Consider the following 5485-nt stretch of genomic DNA (forward strand, 5'->3'; position numbering starts at 1 on the left):
TTCCCTTGCTGATGTGATCTTGCTAGCCATGCATGAAGGGCACTTTGAATGAGATGCAGAAGTGTCTCCCCCAGTTTGTAGATGTAAGAAATATTGAAGAACAAGTTGGTGAGAGATTTCAAAATAAGACAGCCTGATCCATGTAGCTTTTAAAATGTTCTTTCTTAAGAAAATTTGACACTTCCCTTCTTAACACATTACAATAGAGTTTTGCAAACAAAGAATGGTTTTTAATCATCTCTGTGAAAAATAATTTGGCAATATTTTGTTAACATTAAAGATTAGTATGCCCTATGATCCCCCAATTCCTCTTCCTGGTTTTTATTCTAGAAAAAATTTTTGCACCTGAACCTAAGTACTAGGATGTCTTTTTTACAGCACTGCTTTAATAGGGAAAATATGGAAAAACTGGAAACAACTTGACTTTACGATATGAGATATTCCAATAAGGTATATCCAGTCACCTAAAGATTGTGTTGAAATTAAAGTGATTTAATTAGACACACATATTTTTTTATATCAATACAGATAAAACTGAAAAACATCATGTCAGTGAAAAAAGCTCCAAAAAGAGAGACAAGCCTTTATATGAAATTTTCAAAACCCACAAATATACCATTTCAGGATACCCACACATTTAGTAGAATTAAAAAAAAAAAAAAACTTGGGTGGGAGTTATATACTTCATTTTCAGCATAGTAGTTCCCTATGATACTACACTTGATCTCAGCCAAAAGGCCGAGAAGCGATGAGTCGGAATCGACTCAACGGCACTGGGTTTGGCTTTTTTTTTTTTTTTTTTTAGTTCCCTATGAGAAGAAAAGAAAGGTAAGGGAATCTGGGGGTGGGTTTAGCTGTAGCTATCCATTTTTATTCCTATAAAAGAGGAGAGAGTAATCTGAAATAAGCAGAGCTAACTTAACTATATTTTAAATGTGGGTAGTACATATAAGGATTTCTTTATGGAAATTGTTATTTGTTGAAATATTCTACACTTTAAAATGAAAAATAAATAACCTATACCTTGTCTCAATTGGAGCCGTGGTGGCATAGTGGTTAAGAGCTCGACTGCTAAGCAAAAGTCGGCAGTTTAAATCCAGCAACTGCTCCTTGGAAACCCTATGGGGCAGTTCTGTGTCAGCAGGGTCATTATGAGTTGGATCTGACTCGATGATACCTAACACCAACAACATGTCAATTTGTTTCCTTGTCCATTTGGAAGTTTCCAGATACCCTGATACTCCGGATCTTCTGAGTGTAAAACACTCAGGGGTCTAACGATCAGTTTTCATGAATACAGTGTACACGATTGAAATGGTCATTGGGTAGTCAGCTTCGTCCCATAATGGAACTCTTTAGTTTGGAGGAAGTTAAATAATTTGTTCTTTGAGATTATTCAGCACTGGGGAATCAGGAAAACAAGCACACAGACCAAATAGCTTTTTCTGTTAAACATATTAATAAATGTGAACACATGTAAACAAATGTTATTTTTAGATGTTGTAACGCTGTTTTATCCAGAAATCTATTTAAAGCCATGATTGCAAACTTGGGATAAGGCTCAAATATAAAGGGCAGGGGGGACGAGTCACACAATCTACACTGGGACTCTAATACGACTTCTTCCCCAGTTCCCAGATTTTACAACAGTGAAAGCAATACTTAACGTTCAGGTAAAAAGATGCCAGTTCCAAATGCTCTTTCCAGAGCAGCATTATTATTTTGGTTACTTCTGATTGTTTTCTGTATTAAAATAGTTCTTTTGTGTCTTAAATTCTATGTACAAAGCTTCCTTGCTTAGTATGTGCATAGCATATAGTAATAATTATTTTGATAATTATCTTTAAAAATTTAATAAATTGCTTTAATTTTACCTAAAATATACAAGTACTTTTCCCTTTTAAGGTCAGTAAATTATTTTGAAATAAAATGTAAATAAAAAGAAAATTACCTCATTATAAAGCTCATATTTTCAACATTTACTTTATAATTTGTCACAATTTGTCATGGTCTAATTTCTGTTGAGAAATGGAAAATAATAATGACTATGTTTAATATAAATGTGTGTATTATAAATATAATACAATATAAATGTGTATTATGTGTAATATAATACACATATAAAACCAAAAAACCCTTACCATCGAGTTGATTCTGACTCATAGTGATCCCATGGGGACAGAGTAGAGCTGCCCCATAGAGTTTCCAAGGAGCGCCTGGTGGATTTGAACCGCTGACTTTTTGGTTGGCAGCCGTAGCTCCTAACCACGATGCCACCAGGGTTTCCAAATACATGTATATATTATATATAATCTAATAAAAATCATCAATATTTCAAAAACTAATCATCTTTCCACGATCCCTGACAGCTCAGCAATTTCCCTGTAGGAGTCCAAAACAGGGAGTACAGCATCTGTGGTGTCAGCAACAAAATTAGGATTCAAATCCAGGAGCAGCCCATGTGAGAAAGGACACCAGGATAGACAGGAGACAGGAGCGATTATCTGACGTTAATTGCTCTCAGGGGAGGAAAGGCAGCAACAGAACAACCCACCTGATTTTAATGCAGAGATGGGAGGGGGAACCTAAAAAGGAATCTCCGATATGGCTCCAGAAGGCCCCAGGCTAGCTCTGACTCACACTAAAGTGCTGTTCATTCTGTCAGTGATTCTCAAAGTGTGATCCATGAATTACCTCATCCAAAATCAAATCGTGGATTCTGGGAGTCCACTCCACTAAATCTCCTGATTCAGAAACCCTGATGTTGAGTTTCAAGAAATTGCATTTCTAACCAGATAACCAGTGGATTATTTTTAAATAGTATTTAAAAATTTATATGGTATAACCAAAACCAAACCAAGCCCATTGCCATCGAGTTGATTCCGACCCGTAGGGACCCTATAAGACAGAGTAGGATTGCCCCATAGGGTTTCCAAGGCTGTAATCTTTACAGAAGGGGACTGCCACATCCTTCTGCTGTGGAGCAATGGGAGAGTTTTTGAACCGCCGACTTTTTGGTTAGCAGCTGAGTGCTTAACCGCTGCACCACCAGGGCTCCTTATACACAGCATAATGCACAAATATTACGTGTATCGCTCGATGAATTTTTATATATGTATACCTCCATGCAACGGCCACCCAGGCCGAGACATGGAACGTTTTTCTCATCTCAGAAAGTCTCCATCGCCTCCTTCCATTCAGTTCTGCTTTGTTCCCCACAGGAGTGGTTCAGTGGGAGACCTGGATTAGATTACCGGCTAATGAACCTCGTGCACACTCACCATTCATCTTTCAGTGCAGTCGGGTGTTGCTATGATGCTGAACAGGTTTCAGCAGAGCTTTCGGACTAAGAAAGACTAGGAAGACAAGCCTGTCGATTTTCCAAAAATTCATCAGTGAGCGCATTGTGGATCATTACAGTCCAATCTACAGCTGTTCATGGGGGTGGTGCAGTTGTGGGTGGGGCTGCCATGAGTCCAGGCCAACCGGAAGGCAGCTAAGAACAATCACCACCTCAGCAGTGCTAACCACACTTCTGACTTTTATCAACATATATTGGCTATAGCTATTCTTGAACCTCATAATAATGGAACCATACAGTAGGAGATCTTTGTTTCTGGTTTCTTTCCCTCATCATACTATTTTTGAAGCTGGGTAATTTTTAGGCAAGATCTCTTTAAGATGCTAAAAAGCAAAGATGTCACTTTGAGGATTAAGGTGTGCCTGATCCAAGCCGTGGTATTTTCAGTCACCTAATATGCATGCGAAAGCTGGACGATGAATAAGCAAGATCAAAGAAGAACTGATGCCTTTAAATTATGGTGCTGGCAGAGAATATTGAAAATACCGTGGACTGCCAGAAGAGCAAATACGTGTTGAAAGAAGTACAGCCAGGATGCTCCTTAGAAGCAAGAATGGCGAGACGTCATCTAAATTACTTTGGACATGTTATCAGGAGGGACCAGTCTCTGGAGAAGAACATCATGCTTGCTAAAGTATAAGGTCAGCAGTATTTCATTCTGTTGTACATGGGGTCGCTATGAGTCAGAATCAACTCGATGGCACCTACCAACAACAGCAACAGTTTTTCGGCAAAGCTCTCTAAAGCACAGTTTGTTATAAGGAAGCCTGAACTTGGGACGCCTGTGAGGTCATAAAGTCATTTCCAGCTACTCTATTTTAAGGCATTCCACACCTGAGGCAGGCCGGTTCTGTGTTGCCAAATGTGCTGTTAAGTTGAGCTCTTTTGCTTTAGTGATTTCACTGGTGGAGGCCAAACCAGCTGAAGGAATCAATCACTCTATTTTCACCACCACACTTTTCCGATTTCTAGAGTTATGCCTGTCTTCACTTGGAAATTCTTTGAGGGTAATTTTAATAACACTACAAAGACAGCCAGTCAAAATTTCAGTAATACCTGGCTTTAAATGAAATAATCCCAAGTGGCTGAATAACTCAGCATTCACCATTTTCTCCCGGAGCCCTTTCAGCTTGATTTCCACAGGCTTTCCATCAAGAATTTTAAGTAGTTGCTCAGAATGGGGAGAATAACACAGCAAGAAAGCAGAGTTATAATTATCAGGGAAGCGTGAAAATTGAGATGGAAAACACCTATCTGACCACACAGGCCTTAGCCCTGCCAGGGGGATGTTTTCCAGTGCGCTGGGTTGTTGAGTGTTCTGCTGAGTTCTGTGATTCATTCAAACATTTTGGCTTCTGCCACTCTTTTGGCTGAGTCTTCTTCAATCAAATACTTGTTATAGGATCTAAGTTTTGCCAGAGATGCAACTTAACTTTTCTTTCCTTATGTTTCTCTCTACAGAATCTTGTGATATCGGCTAGCTTTTCATTAAATAGTGTTTCCCTGGCTTTTAATGTCAGAAAAACTGATGATAAAAGACAGAAGTGAGCTGTCTTGTTCCTGCACTGCCATTATATCAAAAAGGCCCTGGAGTGGGGGTGGGGGGTAGAGTATATGAGATTAAACAAAAATAGGAATAATCTAGAAAATTGTGGACACCTGCTTGACTGATGTGAGTATAGGGACACTTGGCATAGGGAATAGTGAGAGAGGGTTGCTGAACACAATTTTAGCTACAGTTGACCCTGATAAAGGGAATATGTTGGGGAAATTTGGAGCCTTGAATTCTTTTTTTCACTTGCATTATAACAAATGGGATTTTGGTTATTATTTATTTATTTTATATAAGCTTCCATCAATATAGATTTTATCCTGTTTGGTTTAATTTTTTTTTTTTTTTAATTAACTGCCAGTGCTCAGGACCAAGAATAAACTATATTTCAATTCATGGGTTTGTAAATTGTTCTTTCCTGAAACAAATCTTTTCTCATGTTGCATCTTTAATTTTGTCGTGTACAAAACATACTAAATTTTCAACAAGAGGTAAATCCGTTTATAACTGTGACTTTTTAAATGGTCAATAAAAGGCTCACACTTCTGGGGGTTGCTGTAGTTTCTACTCTA

General features: G+C 38.2%; 1 pseudogene; it reads right to left on the reverse strand.

Annotated features, from left to right (window-relative positions):
* Positions 1 to 572: 572 nt before the first annotated feature.
* Positions 573 to 750, reverse strand: LOC126084882 (uncharacterized; annotated as a pseudogene).
* Positions 751 to 5485: the final 4735 nt, after the last annotated feature.

This window comes from Elephas maximus, chromosome 10, assembly GCF_024166365.1.
Source record: "Elephas maximus indicus isolate mEleMax1 chromosome 10, mEleMax1 primary haplotype, whole genome shotgun sequence".
NCBI lineage: Eukaryota > Metazoa > Chordata > Mammalia > Proboscidea > Elephantidae > Elephas > Elephas maximus.